General features: G+C 49.2%; 1 long non-coding RNA gene across 1 annotated transcript; it reads right to left on the reverse strand.

Moving 5' to 3' along the window:
* Positions 1-2,333: 2,333 nt before the first annotated feature.
* Positions 2,334-2,728, reverse strand: LOC142784713 (uncharacterized). The gene is made up of 2 exons (XR_012888741.1): positions 2,528-2,728; positions 2,334-2,468 (listed from the first exon to the last, which is right to left on the reverse strand). It is a non-coding gene; the product is annotated as an uncharacterized LOC142784713 (long non-coding RNA).
* Positions 2,729-19,153: the final 16,425 nt, after the last annotated feature.

The raw sequence follows: 19,153 nt of genomic DNA on the forward strand, positions 1-19,153 counted from the left end.
GGACCGAGTATCTGAGGGAACACGAAATATACGTGACGACTAAAGGTAACAGGAATGCAGCAGTCTTGAAAAATAGGGCACTGTGGAATTACAATAGGTATGATGTTGTGAGGGGAATATGAAAAGGGGTCATGGTTCCTGGGCTGACGTTCAGCAATGCGGCCTTGTGCATGAGATCAGAAGTTCAAGCAAGATTAGAAATTAAGCAACGTGGAATAGGTAGGCTTGCTTTAGGAGCTCACGGGAATACACCAAATCAGGGAGTACAAGGTGATATGGGATGGACATCATTTGAGGGCAGGGAAGCTAGCAGCAAGATAAAATTTGAGAAGCGATTGAGAGAAATGGGGGAAGAGCGTTGGGCTAGGAAGGTCTTCAGCTACTTGTACATGAAGAATGTCGATACAAAATGGAGGAAGCGAACCAGGAAGTTGACTGGTAAATACTTAGAAAACAGCAGGCGGCCAAACCAAAAAGAACTATCGGTTAAGAAAAAAGTGAAGGAAACGGAAACTGACATGTGGAGAATGGGCATGATTAAGAAGTCCGCACTAGAGATCTATCGAACTTTTAAGCAGGAAATTGCCAAAGAAAGTATCTATGATAATACTCGGGGTAGTTCTCTACTGTTTGAGGCCAGGACGGGAGTACTGCGAACCAAGACATATCGGGCCAAATACGAAGGGGTCGACACAGTATGCAGTGCGTGTGGAGAGGAAGAAGAAACTGCCGAACACTTGATAATGTTCTGTAAAGGGCTTCACCATATAGTTCAGGATGATGGCGCAGAGTTTTTCAAAGCACTGGGATTTAGGGACAGCGTGGGCAAAATAGACTTTAAGCAGGTAGACTTAACTAGAAGGAGGTTATCTGATTGGTGGCTAAAGTCAAGGCACGAGTGAAAATTAAACCCTTCACTGCGAAGTACGAATCCTCAACTTCATTATTTAAAGGAAAAAAAAAAGATAAATGTAATGGTTAGTTCACTAGGTATTATGGCTAGGTGGCGTTAGCCGGCGCCCGATCTAAAGGGTACAGCCACATCCATCCATCCATCCACCCGTCGTCTACTTGCCTCTGGGCGGGTAAATGATTCGACCATGCTCAGTTTTACCGCTGTAGTTTTTTCAATTATGTTGTGGACGTCGAGAAACTTGCACGTGTAATCTACAAGCGCAAACCACGCCGCTGATACAGAGCGTGGGTTTCGCGGCCACTTCTTGCGAGGTGGGCGCGCTTGTCACGCGAAAAATAGTTTAGTGGAATCTCTCCCGCAGACCAGCAGGTGGCAACAACCCTGCGTGTGTCGCTCGCATATTTGTTATACATTTTCGATTGCAATAGTACTTTAAAGAGTGGAAGTCAATGCAGTTTTTATGCAGTGTGGCAGAAGAATGCAAGAAAGTACAAGACTACAAGACTGGTGGCTTGATACAAGTTTATTGGAAACAGTACATTAAAACATTACATAACACAGAGCTTCACCTTCTTGGCTTTATTCTGCACAGCATGATGGTTTAGCCCTTTCAGCAGAAAATGGACACGCGTAATGCTGTAGAACTTGACAACCGATGTTGTTAAAGAAGCTGAATGCTCACTGCAGCCAATTTGTGGCACATTGGCTGCTAGGCGCAAAAAATCCTTCACTACTTTGGTGTCAAGCGCGTGGTGCTAAGTGCACGAGTTAGTCTATCCTCAAGGGTTTTGATTAGACTATATAGACGGACAGAGGGGTAAAGAAGGCCCCCCATGTCCCACTTTTTACACGCTTTTGCTGGCAATTGATCCGTCACACTATCACGTGTGACGAGGCAGGCATCCTTGCAAGCTTCGCATTGGGTTGAGAAGATCCGCTTCCTGGCTACATATCCTGCAATATAATAGGTGAGGCGGTCGTCACTGCGTTCTTCAACGTAGTCAGCGTGGTCAATCGCAACCTCTGCTGCTTCGACAGGTAGTGTAACGTCGTCACAAGCTGGTGCTTCATTTTCAGACAGCTGATGGTCCTCGGACAGCAGCGCTTCCAAAAGTCCAGGAGATACGTTTGCTCCCTTGGGGCTTTCGCCAAGCTATAAAAGCTTATGCACCTGCATATATACATGTAAATTATAAAAATTGATACTTTGGATTATATGCTTTGTATTTCAATGTACAGGACTGAAAATGCAGAAGCATACTTGATTATGATAATGAACTGCGCAGGAGTTGGGTGATCGTTAGCTCCACTGGCCTGTCTGACGATACCAAAGGAACGCTCCAAACAGCCTTGACTGAGACGGGAGGTCATCAAAAACCTAAACCCAACCATTTCAGTGAGGTACTTCAGTAGGTCCTTCGCAGAGTCGATCGTCACAGGTAGACCTTCTGCCGTGCTCTTGCTTAAGAAGCCGATTCCTCCTGCATGGGCCTCCCACTGGTCGAGAAATTCCAGCATGTTGTCAAGTGCAGTTTCTTTAGTGCTGCCACGTCTGAAACATGAAAAGTATTTACGTCTTCACATGAAAATGAGCCCAATTGGTGTACATACCTCAGAGCTTCTGCTGGAAACCGCGACGTCATGGCGTCAATTGTTTGAGCCATCATGTTGATAAATACTTTTGTTGGCTCCAGATTTGGGTACTGTTGCTCAATTTTTTCTTTGTGAAAATTCATCGCGTGCTCAACTGCGCTACTGAAAATATAAAAAGCCAGATTGACCCTCATCTTTTCGAACCCACTAGGATATATGTAAGAACGTGTTAACTTGGGTGCAACTTTCAATGTGAAGGGACTGCTGTCGACCTTCCAAGTCATTGCCACATAATCCCAAAGAACCTGCAAGAGTTCATAATGGTTAGTAAACCAGATTTACCAGGTACCCAACATTTCAAAATATTATGAGAATAAAATAACACGCTTACTCGGCCCTTGTGTGTGTTGAAGCCATGCTTAATCATGATGTTTCGCACACATTTCACAAGATGAGGGAAGTCCGAAAAAAATGGAGGAAGCGCTTGTCGTCGCATGGATGTGTAACCTTACATCGTACATGTTTAGCATTTCCATGAACACCCATGTTGTGCCACATGGCACGGTTCCATGACGCGCCGTCCGTGCAGATGTAGTCCACATAAAGATTAGCTTTCTCGCACAGAAGAACTGCTTATAAAATTATCTTTGTTAGCGTTGGCGCCTTCACATTTCCATTCGAAGCAAAGACCCCTGTAGAAAAAAAATATTGCAGGTATGAGTGCAATTACAGAAAATAACAGTACTTTGATAAATGCTATTTACCAATTATCTGCGTTCATTTGCCCACAAAAGGCTGAAACATGACGACTAAGCCATGATCAGCCTTTGTGTGCTTGTCCTGAGCTCCAGTAAATTGTCCAAGGTTTACGAAGCCTTCAATATCCATGGATGACTTGAAGTTCAGGTGTGTAGAAAGTTTCATCTCGTCTATAACGAGGCCGCCATGTCTGTTCATTTCATTCATTTCACTAGCCTTCTCCTTCACGCACTCAAGAAGCTTGCGACTAAAGCCATAAGATGCCTTGAAGGCCTGCGAATGCAAGATGAGGATGATTAAATTATGCTGAATAAGAAAAAAATTGTACTCGTATACCTTGATGTACTTTTGGAGGCAGAAACGGCTTGGAAGTATAAGGATCTTATGGGCCCTGAGATGCTCGTATAAGCTCGGGCTCTTGATCCTTGTAACAATGCACTCTAAGAGTCACGCTTTGTCGTATCGATATCCTCGCATGGATTTCCGCTTCGATGCCTCAAAACATGCTCGGACTGCATACTGCTGCTTTTTCGGAAGCTGCTTGATCTGAAACAAATGCACGAAACAGGAAGCTTTATTTATGACGCTAAATATGTAAAAATACAGCACCTTACCTTTGCCTCAAAGCTGTTTTCCTTGATAGAGGAGTTCCTTTGTCGTTACGTTCGTACGACCTCATGAAGGGTGTGCACTTTCTTACTCCGCCGCCTCAAAGTGCGAACGACACATTTCAATCTCTTTCCCGCTGTCTATACCAATGGGCGTCGCACCTTATTTTTTAAGCGCAGCAAACGAGCCATGAGGATTCGCCTCACTTTTCTACACTTCAGACACCGCTGAGGCATATGGGCCGGTATACCTGGAAGAAACAACAAAATGGGCGACATGTGAAGTATATGAAATAATTTTTCACAGTTGTGATATGCCCAAGACGTATGTACCAAAACACAACATATCTTGTGACACAGATCCATCACACACAGCGGAGAACAGGCCATTTGCTGACAATGTTGTGCAGTCAGACACATCTAATCACTTAAACTCGCTGGTATTTCCCACTCCACAACACACAGAGAGTTTTTCTACATACACCAGAAGCTCTTGGGCCTCTTCCTCAGACTCAACGGTGCGCTGACAGTGAAGGTGGCCAGCCAGGAAAATGGTGCAGGAGGGTGAATTTCGCTCTCCAATTTCAAACACATCTTGTTGGAGGCAACAGGAGGTACTTTGTTTTTATGATGTTCAGCTGTTTGGTAACTCGTTATGTTTTTTGTTTTGAAATGTCTGACGTGACCAATACTCCGATGGTAGTCGAAGACCAAAAATGAAGTGTTTCCGAGGTACTTCATCGTTGACTATGTCCCGTTCGTCATGAGGAATGAGCTGAACCGATTCGCGTTCTGAATCATCAATGTCCTCGCGGCTCTTCTTTGCAGGCACGGAAGAGCCTTGTCCCATTCTCCTCTTCCTCTCTTTTGGCAGAGTTTTCGTCATATACTTTGGAAGGTTCGGGAAAATTATTGGAATAGCACTCTCCTTAAGGGCAGGCACATCGCGTGGTATATGGACCTCCTTTCCATTCACAATGTGCTCGTAGTGTCTCATGATAAACCTGAAAACATAATAAAAAGTGAGCGTAGCCTCTGTAATGAAGACACTTCGGATTTCCAAGCAACGAAACAACAATTAATGCATGTGCTGCAGCGTTAGGTGACACACATCTAGCCGCGGGTCGATGGAGGCAGAACGCAAAACGCGCCCACGAGGAGCCACATGCCAATGTAAGTACAAGAACAACCGATCATCTGAATTAGTCCGGCTCTTTCCACTGCACTTCTGCTGCTCATGACCCGTGTGTCACCCCGGGTCAGTGTGTTAACTTGTAGAAACCTCAACTTTTCTATATGCTTAAACATGTACGAATTCCATACGTACCTTGGGTCAAAATGCCTTTCGCAAACTGCAGAATTCTCTTGCAGTGGCTTGTCGGCCCTTGGTATGGCACGTGCCCACTTTTCAAATTCATCCTCACGGGCAGGTGCACGAAAGAGAGACAGTCTTTCACCGCAGGACTTGTAGCCGGCGTCGCAACCTGGCACAAAGCACCACCTCTGCGTTTTTTTTCCCCGTCGACGGCATTCTTCAGAGCGGTTCAAAAATCGACGACAACCGCTGACATCATCTCCTTCAAGAAATCGGCAAGCGATAGAAAAAGCAGGCCGTACTTCGCGAACAGCGACAGCTTACTTGCGCTGCTCCGTCACCAACGAGACACGAGCAGCACATGCTCACAGTCGGCACATGCCAACAGCGCCCCAGACTGACGCGCCAAATTTCCCCCCAACGGCGAGAACGCGCAGAGGGGCCTCGCTAGGCAAGAGGCCGCCGCCGCAGTCATCACACCTCCCCATTCTAGCCACCCTACACTAGACAAGGAGGTTCTAGAACCTCCTTGTCTCTAGACATACAGTTTCTCACGATCAAACTTAGAGAGAAATCTGGCGCTAGTGAGCTGCTGAATACAAGGGAACATGGAGGCCGCTGCAGCACGACAAGGCGGGGACAAGAAAGATGGGGAACTAGTGGCGGCGGCTCCCTCGGGGCAGCAGCAGCAGCAAATTAGCTGGCCCGTGGTTGTCACAATAGTGACCCACTCAGTTGTTTTAATCAGTTTTTAATCTCATTTATCGCAGCGACGACATATCGCATATTTAGTAAACTATGAGGCGCTTATCTAGTTAAAAAGCCAATTGATTTCGCCTGTGCGTGCCGAGCACCTGAAGTTTTTTTTTCAGAGTCAGCTTCTTGCTTTGAGGCTGAAAGAAAAACCTCCAATGCATGTAGTTGAATCATATGGCACTGAATGCGTGACAAAGTCGTTGTTCTATTCATGAAGATGTCTTAAACTTACATCTTTCGATTTTTGTGGCGTTTATTCAGCACTTTCGTGTTTTCTCAGCCGGAATGCTTGACAAGTTTTTGAACACTTCACAATAGACGTTCATAGTTTTTGTATGCTGAAAGCGTATCAAAGAAACATAATTTGAATAGTTTTTATGTTATGCGGTACATGGTAGTGTGCTGAAAAGTAATTCGCTTCGAACGCTGGATAAAAGTGGTTTCTACAAACATGGTGATGCGCTCCTCGTAACCTTTTATTGAAGGAGGCTGTGAAAGCAACATCATCAGAAGGGGCATTCCAATTTCTTGATATTGTATTTCTTACTGGGCAGGTATATATATATATATATATATATATATATATATATATATATATATATATATATATATATATATATATATATATATTATGTATATTCAAGTAGATCCTCCGTGAGCGGTCACAACGTGGTTTATTTCGACGTTTCGGCCTAGAGTCTGGCCTTCATCAGGATTCCAGACTCTAGGCCGAAACGTCGCAATAAACCACGTTGTGACCGCTCACGGAGGATCTACTTCACTGTATGCAACGCTACGACGGCCCCTAATCCACCATGCCTGCATATATATATATATATATATATATATATATATATATATATATATATATATATATATATATATATATATATATTGTGGGCATTCAGTATACCAATCCTCTTCATCTGTACATTATCATAATCATCATGTGTTGCTCATGCATCCTCATTGTTGTCACGTAGCATCATCATCTTGGTTCGTTCATCTCAGCTGTCGGCTGCCGGTTCCTCGGGCCTAATAAAGGTCTTCCAAACCAAGACTTCATACGTGGTGGAGCGTGCTGTTAGAACCCACGTCATCCTCTCGACCACTCTACCCCCTGGAGCTACGTTCAGGTCGCCGCTTGGGCCAGGTGTTCGGAAATATGTCGCACCATGAAGAGGTCGGTGCTGCAGCCGTTCCCACTCCGCCACCGCGTGCCGCGCCTTTTCACGTCATAAACAGCCTCCAGCGTGAGCCCCATCCCTTCGCTGGTATGCGCGGGGAAGATGTGGAGGAATGGCTGGACGATTTCGAACGTGTCGGCGCTGCTAACTGGTGGGATAACACCTACAAACTCGCTCACGTGTCATTCTACCTCATGGGTGTCGCGAAGACGTGGTTCCTCAACCATTTCATCGACATCCCCGACTGATCAGCCTTCAAAGATCAGCTTCGCCATGTCTTTCGCACACCGGCTGTTCGTTCAGCTCTCGCAAAGAAAGCTCTCGCGACTCGAAAACAGCACATCCGGGAGTCGTATACATCCTACATCGAGGAGGTCCTTTCACTTTGCCGCCGGGTTGACACCCCAATGACAGAGTCAGACAAGGTACGCCAGCTTCTTAAGGGGATTGCACCCGTCGCATTCAATGCCCTTGCAATCCAGAATCCGGCTACCGTTGCTGACGTTGCGACAAGCTGTCAGCGCCTCGAAGAACTTGAGTCTATGCGCCTACAACCGGACAGCGACGCGGCCCGTATTACGGCGGATCCAAACCTACGAGACACAATAAGGGTGATTATACGCGAAGAATTAGAATAAATGGGATTCACACTACCTTCAGTGTGTCCCATTCAGTCTTCTTCAACGTCATTGCGGGATGTCATCAGGGAGGAGCTCACGTCCATGACCCACATGGCCCACCTGCAGCCCACTGTCGCTCGTACTCTCCCATCGTTCTCGCATGCCGTCGCCGCACCATCAGGTAACGTCAGCTCGACGTCGCCGCCACGAGCGTACGCGTCGGTTGCTGCCGCACCTCCCAGAAGATTTCCCACGAGCTTTCCATTACCACCGCCTGAGCCATCATCTGTCCCTCTCACTGCTCTCTCTCCCGGTGCATCTAACACAAGCTACTACCCTCCTTATCGATCGACTCGCCCTACGTGCTATTATTGCGGCTATCGTGGTCACATTTCACGCTTTTGCCGCAAGCGCCAGCAAGATGAGCGCCGAGGGTACGACATACGCGAACTAGACTACACCACAGGAGCCTTGTACCAGGGCCGTCGTTATTCGTCACCGCCGCGTCGGTCTCCATCTCCGCCAGCATCCGGTGAACTGCGCAGTAGTCATCGATCAACCCGACGCCGTTCACCATCGCCCTACCGTCGCTCCTCTTCTCCTCTTCAGCCTGCTTCCCTCGCTTCTGATCGACGTCCGAAAAACTAAGCGATGCAGTTTTTGGAGGACAAACTGCATTCCAACACAGGACTCCAATTCCTCCAGCGCGCCCTTCCAATATGATTGCAGTCACAGTTGAGGGAGTGGACGTTGCTGCTTTGGTGGACACTGGGACTGGGTTTTCTATTATTCGTGCTGATTTGTGTACCCATCTTCGAAAATTCACGACGCCTTATGATGGACCAACACTGGTTACAGCCCAGGGAAGAATGATTCGCCCTTCCGCTCTCTGTACTGCCCGTGTGCTAATCGACGATATTCTTCATCATATACAATTCGCTGTGCTATCCCCGTGCTGCCATGAACTCATTTTAGGCTGGGACTTTCATTCATCTGCTTCCGCGGCTATTTGTTGTGCACAACGTGTCGTCCATCTTACTGACACAGACCACTTGCTTAGTGACGAAACCTACAGGCCACTTCAACTCATCGCTGCTGTAGACATCGAGTTACCCCCAAACGAACATCAATTAGTCCCAGTTTTGTCCAACGACGTCGACTCTGGTGACATTTTGATCACTCCATCGCCCCATTGCCTTAATAAGGCATATCTCTCGCATCAGGTGTGGCTCGCTTCAACAATGGATCAGCTGTCCTCGCTGCTACGAACACCACACGAGATAAAATTTTACTGTCGCGGGGCACTACTGTCGCCAGCGTTGCCGATCTGGAGCCTGTGTGCGTCGTGCCTCTTACCCCTGCCTCCCCTAAAGGCCATCCTGGAGATCATGCTGCTTCCTCGGCCTTCACAGCAGCCATCAACAAGGACTTGACAGACTCGCAGAAGCAGCAGCTGCTTGATTTGTTGCAAAAGCATGCAAACTCTTTTGACGTTCACTCATCCAGCCTGGGCCAGACAACTGCTACAGCACATCGTATTCAGACCGACGGAACATCCATTGTGCATCGTCGTCCGTACCACGTCTCCCTAGCCGAACGAAAATTCATTGAGGAAAACGTAGACGATATGCTGCAACGGGAGATAATCCGACCCTCAACCAGTCCTTGGTCGTCTCCAGTGGTTCTGGTGCGCAAAAAAGATGGTTCCATACGTTTTTGCGTCGATTACCGAGCACTCAGTAAGATCACTAGGAAGGACGTATACCCCATGCCACGTATCGACGACGCCCTCGATTCCTTACAAGGTGCTGAATTCTTTTCAAGCCTCGACTTGCGTTCCGGCTATTGGCAAATCCCCATGCAGGAAGATGACAAAGAAAAAAAACTGCGTTTGCAACCCCGGACGGCCTATATGAATTCAATGTTATGCCGTTTGGTCTATGCCATGCGCCCGCAACTTTTGAGCGCTTGATTGACACCGTGCTACATGGCCTGAAATGGAAGACTTGCCTATGTTACGTCGATGACATTGTTGTCTTTTCATCGACGTTTCCTCAACATCTGCAACGCTTGGACGAGGTCCTGACTTTCCTTGCGGGCGCTGGTCTTCAAATTAACATCAAGAAGTGCCATTTCGCCAGCAGATCTATCAAGGTCCTCGGTCATGTTGTGAGCAAGGACGGAATTCGTCCAGACCCTGAGAAAACTGCTGCGGTGCTTCGCTTCCCTTGCCCTGACAAGCCGAAAGATTTGCGAAGTTACCTTGGTCTCGCCTCTTACTTTCGGCGATTCATACAAAACTTTGCCTCCATAGCCGCACCACTCCATAAGCTACTTGCTTCTGGTACGCCCTTTCAGTGGTCTCAGGAATGTGAATCGGCTTTCGACAGGTTGAAGAGTGCCCTCACGACCGATCCTGTACTTTCTCATTTTCACGATGGCGCACCGACCTTCCTCCATAGAGACGCTAGCGGCCACGGTTTAGGAGCCGTGCTCCTGCAGCGCGACAACTCTTCGCGAGAGTGAGTCGTTGCGTACGCCAGCCGTGTCTTCTCCGCAGCCGACAGGAACTACACGATCCCCGAGAAGGAGTGCCTCGCCATCGTTTGGTCAGTGCAGAAATTTCGTCCCTATCTTCATGGCCGCCATTTCACCATTGTGACCGACCACCACGCTTTTATGTTGGCTTTCGACACTCAAGAATTTGTCGGGACGCCTCGGCCGCTGGATTCTATGCCTACAAGAGTATGATTTTGACATCGTATACAAGTGTGGCAGAAAGCATAGCGACACCGGTGCTCTTTCTCGCTGCCCACTACTAGCAGCTCCCCTCCACGTTTCCACAGTCACTTTGCACAACACACCCTCGGAGTCCACGTCTACGGCGGTTTCCTCTCTCGCCTCTATGGACCAGCTGCCTTCGGATGACCCGCACGATTTTTTTCTCGACAGCTGGCTGACCCATACTCTCGACGTATTATAGGCTACCTCACTGGCAGTTCTCGTCCACCAAATGCGAGGCTCCGTCACCAACTCTCGCAGTTTAAGCTGGACAACTCGGTGCTGTACCACAAAATTTACCATCCTGACGGTCAGCGCTGGGTTCCCGTTCGACCCCGATCGCTTCGGTCCGAAGTTCTCAGAGCACTTCATGACCATCCGACTGCTGGTCACCTTGGTTACCACAAAAACCTACGATCGCCTTCGAAGTCGGTTTTATTGGCCCGGCATTACCACTAGTGTAGCTCGGTACGTTGGGTCCTGCACTACCTGCCGATGTGGAAAACTGCCCACATCTGCTTCAGCCGGTACACTACAGCCTCTTTCGTGCCCAGCCACACCATTCGAAGTTGTAGGCATTGATCGTTATGGCATCCTACCAGTCAGTGCTGCTGGAAACCGATAGATAGTAAGAGCCGTTGACCATTTGACGCGCTACGCCGAGACGGCTTCAGTCACTACCGGTTCAGCTTCTGAAATTGCCGATTCTACCCTCCGAGCCATTATATTGCGTCATGGTGCTCCACGTGTATTGCTCAGTGACCGTGGAAGGGCCTTCCTTTCACAACTAGTGAACAAACTTCTTCGCGCCTCTGGCACAGCTCACAAGACTGCCTTTAGTTATCATCCCCGAACTAACGGCCTCACTGAGCGATTCGACCGCACTCTTGCTGACATGATCGCCGCCTACATTCAACCAGACCACAAGAACTGGGATGTAGTTCTACCATTCTTCACTTTCGCCTACAATACGGCTATTCAGCGGACAACCGGCTACTCACCATTTTACCTAGTTTATGGACGCTCCCCTACTTCTTTCCTGGACGTCTCTTTCTTTACCTGCCACGCGGATTCATCTCCATTCTCTTCAGAGGAATACGTTGTACGGCTCGCAGAGAGCTGCCAACGTGCTTGTATAAACACTGAAGCCCGACAGCAAGACAGAAAGCTGGTTTATGATGAATCACATCGTGCTGTATCCTTTCAACCTGGAGACGAAGTGCTCCTTTTGACGCCTATTCGCACATCTGGTTTGTGCGACAAATTTCAGCCACGGTTTATCAGGCCGTACACAGTTCTTGAAGAAACTTCACCAGTGAATTATCACGTGACGCCACTTGTGGCCCCAGCAGATCGCTGTTATCGAACTACTGAGGTCGTCCATGTCTCCCGTATGAAGCTCTTCATGCGACGTTCTCTGTCCCCTTGACTTGCCGCGGCCAGGCGGGCCGCTTTCACGTGGGGGGGAATTAGTGTGGGCATTTAGTATACCAATCCTCTTCATCTGTACATTGTCATCATTATCATGTGTTGTTCATGCATCCTCATCGTTTTCACTTAGCACCATCATCTTGGTTCGTTCATCTGAGCTGTAGGCTGCCGGTTCCTCGGGCCTAATGTTGGTCTTCTAAACCAAGACTTCATAATATATATATATATATATATATATATATATATATATATATATATATATATATATATATATATATATATATATATATATATATATATATATATATATATATATATATATATATATATCTTATGAGACGACGTCCGGTACGGCAGCAACCAGGTTATCTTTTTAATCCAGACGCACGAGCCAGAGAGTCAGCCCGTGTGACATACGATGATGATCCCTACAATGGTTTGGTCATACAGATGAAGATGAAGTACATAGTCAGCGCTCACGCCATTTTCCCCCTTCGCGAAAGAGGGCAGCAAGTTGGAAAGGGTTGGGACGCCGGATATATCGTTTCAGTCGAGAGACGTGGGTGATCTCGGTGTGGCGGCGACGGTGAGCAGGAGCCGCGTTGACAGGAGCAACGCGATAGTTGACTTCAGATGTTCGTTCCAGGATGGTGTATGAACCGACATATCGGTGAAGGAATTTTTCGCAGAGCCCAGGTACACGAACAGGTGTCCACAAAAGGACTTCGTCACCTGGGCAGAACACAACTCGACGCTTCGCATCAATGTCGATTTTTCTTTTGTCCTGAATGGTAGCAGTGTTGGCGCGGGCGATTCCACGGCAGCGGGCGACGCGAGCGGCGAACTCTTCCGGGAGAGATGAAGATGGATTGGAAGATGTGGACAAAAAGGTGGTGTCCAGAACAAAAGTCGGTACACGGCCATACACGAGAAAAAAAGGGCTGAAATTTGTCGTACGCTGTATGGAAGTGTTATATGCGAACGTGACGAAAGGAAGTATTGTGTCCCAGTTTTTGTGATCCGGTTGCACGTACATAGAGATCATGTCGGACAAAGTTCGGTGAAAACGCTCAGTCAGACCATTAGTTTCTGGGTGATACGCTGATGTGGTCTTGTGGATGGTATTAAAGGCCTGTAAGACTTCAGCAAGGACATGTGAAAGAAATGTCTTGCCACGGTCACTAAGGAGCACACGCGATGCGCCATGTCGTAAAATAATGGCGCGAAGGAAAAAATCGGCTACTTCAGAGGTAGTACCCAGATGAAAGAGCTGCCGTCTTCGCGTAGCGAGTAAGGTGGTCTACGGCAGTAACAATTCAACGGTGACCGGCTGGCGTAAGCGGAAGAGGTCCATATAAGTCTATGCCCACAAATTCAATGGGAGTAAACGGGCACGGCAGGGGTTGCAATGACCCCGCGGGAAGAGACGCTGTAAATTTTCGGCGCTGGCATGACGCGCAGGAAGCGACGTACTCAGTACGTCGCTTCCTGTGCTTCCTTCTTCACTTCTGTCGCCAGTGGCGACAGAAGTGGAGAGGCCAGGTCAAAAGCAGCGAGTCTTGAGGCGGTCGTACGTCTTGTGGAACCCTAAGTGGCCAGCTGTCGCATCGTCATGAAACGCTTGTAGAACTTCCAGACGAAGTGAGCGATGAATGACGGGAACCCATTGGTTACCGAGAGGATGATAAATTTGCCATCATAATGTTCCCTCTTGAAGCTTGAAACAGGCAAGTTGTCGTCTTAGGCGGCTGTTTGGAGCACACGATAAGCCAGTGAGCCGATCGATGATTGTGCGGCAGTAGGTATTGGCATGTTGGAGCGAGGCGAGATCTGTGGACGAAAGAATGTCCGCCGAGGCAACTAACTGCTTCGAAGCAGCAGCCGTCTGTTTGGTCACTTTGGCGGTCGGTGAAGAACAGATGGAAGGTGACACTTCGGCGCTTTGCGAGAGCGGGCAACGGGACAAAGCGTCGGCATCTTGGTGCTCTTGGCCCTACCTATATGTGACGCTGTAGTCATACAATTGCAATCGTATTACCCAATGGCCAAGGCGTCCCGACAAATTTTTGAGAGACGATAACCAACACAGTGCATGATGGTCAGTCACTATTGTGAAATGCCGGCCGTATAAGTAAGGACGAAACTTTTGTATGGACCACACGATGGCGAGACATTCTTGCTCAGTGATGCTGTAGTTTCGCTCAGCAGGTGACAGAGTACGGCTCGCGTAGGCCACGACTTGTTCTTCGGAAGCGTGGTTCCGCTGAAGAAGGACAGCACCCATGCCAAGTCCACTCTCGTCAGTGTGTAGCACAGTAGGTGCTGCAGGGTCGAAATGGCGAAGCACTGGTCATGATGTGAGGCATCGCTTGAGGGTGTGGAAAGCGGCTTCGCAGTCATCCGACCAGACAAAGGGGGCGCTCGTGGTCAGAAGTTTGTGTAGAGGAGCCGCAATAGTAGCGGAATCACGTACAAAGCGGCGGAAATACGATGCTAAGCCAAGGAAGCTGCGGAGGTCTTTCTGTGTGGTTGGTGTAGGAAAGTGGAGTACCGCGACAACTTTGTCGGGATCGGGCTGAACGCCATGTTTACTGACGACGTGACCTAATACCTATATGCTGTGACTGGCAAACCGACACTTCTTAGTGTTGAGCTGGAGACCGGCCTTAGCTAAACACGTGAGGACTTCGTCTAGCCATTCCAGGTGCTGTGATAAGCTGGACGAAAATATGACAATGTCGTCCATGTAGCAAAGGCAGGTCTTCCATATTAATCCCCGCAGTACCGTGTCTATCATCCGTTCGAATGTGGCTGGGGCATTGCAGAGGCCGAAAGGCATCACATTGAATTCAAAGAGCTTATCTGGCGTAGCAAACGCAGTCTTCTCTTTATCAGACTCATGCATTGGAATCTGTCAATAACCGCAGTGCAAGTCGAGACTTGAAAAGTATTCGGCACCTTGTAAAGTATCAAGAGCGTCGTCAATGCGAGGCATTGGGTAGACGTCCTTACCAGTGATTTTGTTGAGTGATCTGTAATCAATGCAAAACCGTACATAGCCATCCTTTTTTTTCACTAGTACGACAGGAGAAGATCATGCACTTGTCGAAGGCCTGATTACGTTGCGCGCGAGCATGTCGTTGACTTGTTCTTTTATAAGCTTGCGTTCAGAAGACGACACATGGTAAGGGCGGCGGCGAATCACACGGGATCCGTCGGGGTCGATACGATGGGTGGTCACTGTTTGACCCAGACCTTCGGAACAAACGTCAAAGCAAGTTTTGTGCTTCATTGATAGCACTAGCAAGGCATCAGTTTGTGTTGGGTTGAGATGTTCACACAAAGTGGCCTTGAGAGCAGGAAATGCATCTTCCGCTGGCATACACTTTGAGAATGACGAAGGAGATGAACCAGTGACGACACAAAGCGGTTCTTCTTCAATAATGCTGGCAACAGTGGTCCCCTCTGGCAAAAGAAGTGGTTCTGGCGTCGTGTTGCAGGCCGTGATGCTTGCATAACCACGGGAGAATCGCACTAAACAAGATGCGATGGTGATCCCTCGAAAAATGCAGCGCTGGCAAGGAACAACCACAGCGTCACCATCTAGAATGTCTCGTGACTTGATCGTAAGGACACGTTCTTGTCTGGGAGGCAGGAGGAAATCCGCAGCTGTCACAAGGTTGGGCGACGAAAAGTCGGCAGCAATAGAACGCTCAGCGTGCGTAATACGAATGAGGGGCCGACCACACGAAATAACAGCAGACGCCGCTGACAAGAAGTCCCAGCCTAAGATTATCTGATGAGCGCACGAAGACAGCAAAGCCAATTGTATGTGATGAGGGATTCCATCGATGAGAACACGAGCAGTGCACAACCCGGTCAGGCGAATTGGACTGTCATTAGCGCCGCATAACATGGGACCGGCATAAGGAGTTCGAACTTTACGCAGGCGAAAACACAATTCACGATCAATTACCGAAATTGCGGCTCCAATTCTATAAGGGCGTCAACAAAAACACCTTCCACACAAACAGGCAGTAAATTAGCTGGACGAGACGGAGGAGTTGTAACGTTCCGACAACAAGCAGTTTCCCCTTCAAAAACTGCACCTTCTAGTTTTCCGAGTCCAGAGAGATCGGAGTGGGACGCAGGGGTGATGACGTACGCCGAAACGGTGACGGAGAACGGCGGCGAGATGAACGAGAAGGATGAGGCCCAGCATGAGACCGTGGAGGGGAGGGCGACTGACGGGAGGTGGACGGATACGGTGCGGGATCGTATTCATCGGGTCTCGGGGCAAAGTCTCTCTCGTAAGCTGAGTAACCACGTCGTTCATCCTGCTGACGGCGGCGGCAGAAACGGGATATATGACCCCCTATGCCACAGTAGAAGCAGATGGGGCGCGGAGGACGCCATGTAGAATAGTGTCGTGGCCTTGGCACTTGCGTTGTCATCGCCGCCACATGGTCGCATCCGACGTTCGGAGGCACGGTTGGAACTGGTGCAGGGGCCCGCGATGCGACTTCTGCGTACGAAGGCACTGGGAAGCGCACAGGAGACGGGGCATGTGCAGCGCTTGTCATTGATGCCAGTTCATTCTTGATTATCTCTCGCAGGTTGGGAGGAAGTGTGTGGACAGACGCAACGGTAGGGTTGCCTGCAATAAGGCCGTGAAGTTCTTCTCTGATAATTGTGTGGATAAGGGCCCGCAATTCATGCTCTTTGGTAAAGCGAGCGTCGCAGGAGGCGTGTCGAAGGCGCATGGAGTGAAGCGCGCCCAGGCGTTGGCATGTAGTGATGACGTCCCGGACGGTAGTCGGATTCTGGATCACGAGAGCATTGAAGGCCACAGAGTTGATACCTTTCAGTAAATGTCGGATGTGATCGGCCTCCGTCATGTCATTTTGTGCTCGGCGACAGAGAGCCAGAATATCTTCAATGTAGGACGTATACGATTCGTCGTCCACCTGAATGCGGGTTGCGAGCTTCTGTTTCGCTACTACAGAACATCCTGCAGACGTGCCAAATACCTGACGGAGATGCCCCGTGAAGGCCAACCAATTGGAGAAGTCGCTCTAGTGGTTGTAATACCAGGTTCTACCGACGCCATCGAGGTAAAAAGGAACGTAGCGCAGTTTGTGCGCCTTGTCCCAATAATTACAAACGCTGGTTCGATCAAAACTGCCCAGCCATTCTACGACGTCTTCGTTGCGAAGGCCGGAAAATACCGGAGGGTCTCGATGAGAGGTACTCATGGTGTAGTGAAGCCTAAGTGGCTGAGAAGGAGCGGTTGCAGCAGCGGACGCGTTGGGTTCTGCCATCGCTGTTGCTTGAGGGCACAACCATCGACCAGACCGGAGCTCCAGGGGTGACGGGTAGAGCAGGAGGACGTGGGAACCAAAGCACGCTCCACAACTTATGAGACGACGTCCGGTACGGCAGCAACCAGGTTATCTTTTTAATCCAGACGCACGAGCCAGAGAGCCAGCCCGCGTGACATACGATGATGATCACTACAACGGTTTGGTCATACAGATGTAGATGAAGTACATAGTCAGCACTCACAATATATATATATATATATATATATATATATATATATATATTGCCACAGGCATGAAACGAGGTTTAGCCATGCCAATGCGAGTATGTGCCATGGCGTGAAAGAAGAAGAGGACGGTTGGTGTGCTCGTGCTCTAACGTTCGGTTTGGCTCGACGTCCAGTGCTGCTCCTGTGAACAGACGTTGTGGTCGTTCTGTAATCACGTGACATTTTCTGGTGCAGGTGCTGGGTAGTGTTGTATGCACAGCAATCAGCAGCGAAATCCCGACACTGGTCGCGACTTGGAAGAACCAGGTGACCTACGGCGTAGCAGGCGACAACTAGGCCTACCTCCTGAATTCGGACCATTTCCACTACTTGGCAGTACTATGGATAGTGCGGGAACGCAAACCTAAGAAACATCAATGCTGCCTCCTCCATGGTTCTTCGACGTCCCGCGAACTCCGAAGCCGTTCCATGGTGACCCTTACGTGGACATCGACGACTGGCTTGACGACTACAACCGTTGCGGCAGCATCAACGAGTGAAACGAGCAGCGAAAGCTTCAGTATGTTTACTTTTATCTCGAAGACTCTGCACGCACTTGGTTCGAAAACCATGAAGCCGCTATGACAACCTGACCAGAGTTTTGCAACCAGTTGCGAAATACGTTCCGAAGCTCTGACCGAAAAGAGCAAGCGGAACGGCTCCTCAATTCTCGAAACCAGCGTCCGAACGAGAGTGTTGCCATGTTCGTTGAGGACATGTCGCGGCTGTTCAGGCGAGCCGACTCCTCAATGACGGAAGAAAAGAAGGTGCGCCTGCTAATTCGGAGAGTGAAAGAGCAGCTGTTCGTGGGACTAGGACGGAACCCTCCCAGCACTGTAGAGGATTTCCTCCGCGAAGCCACGACAATGGAGAGAATGCTAAGGCAGCGTTCGTACCAGTATGAGCGTCCTGGCAGTTTTTCGTCAGTGTAGTCGGCCCTGCCAACACCTGACTTCACGACTGTAAAAAACCTGACGGAGCTCGTACGCAGTATTGTGCGCGAGGAGCTGCAAAAGCTGCACGTGGTGTCTTCTCCGCCCCATGTTGCTGCTCTAACGGATGTCGTTCGCGAAGAGGTCCGGCAGCTGGTGCACCCCATGACGACTCTGCGTGCAGCCGAAGTCCAACCCATGACGGCCCCGCGTCCAGCCGAAGCTCCGCTATCAACGTACGCGGAAGCACTACGTACTCCTGCGCCGGCTGTTGGCTATTCGTCCCGTCCGTCCACCCTGCAGACAGCATCGTCGTTCTACTCGGGACCACCGCAGTACGACAACCCACCCATTACACGGAAATCCAGTGTATGGCGTGCTCCCGACAACAGGCCTCTATGTTATCACTGGGGTGAAGCAGGTCACATCTACCGTGAGTGCGCCTACAAGCACATGGGTCTTCCTGGCTTTCGTTCGGATGCTCGTCGACCCAGAGATGGTGAGCGGCCCCGTGCTATCACCGAATACTTGGCAAGCCAACGTTCCTCAACCCTTCCGCGTCGTCAGTCCCGCTCACCATCTCTACGGCGTTCCATGTCACCTGGCCAACAATCGACCTTAGCGGACGTCCTTGTAGGAAGATCGCCTAGATCCACAAGCCCGCA

Source organism: Rhipicephalus microplus, chromosome 2 (genome assembly GCF_043290135.1).
Source record: "Rhipicephalus microplus isolate Deutch F79 chromosome 2, USDA_Rmic, whole genome shotgun sequence".
NCBI classification, from domain to species: domain Eukaryota; kingdom Metazoa; phylum Arthropoda; class Arachnida; order Ixodida; family Ixodidae; genus Rhipicephalus; species Rhipicephalus microplus.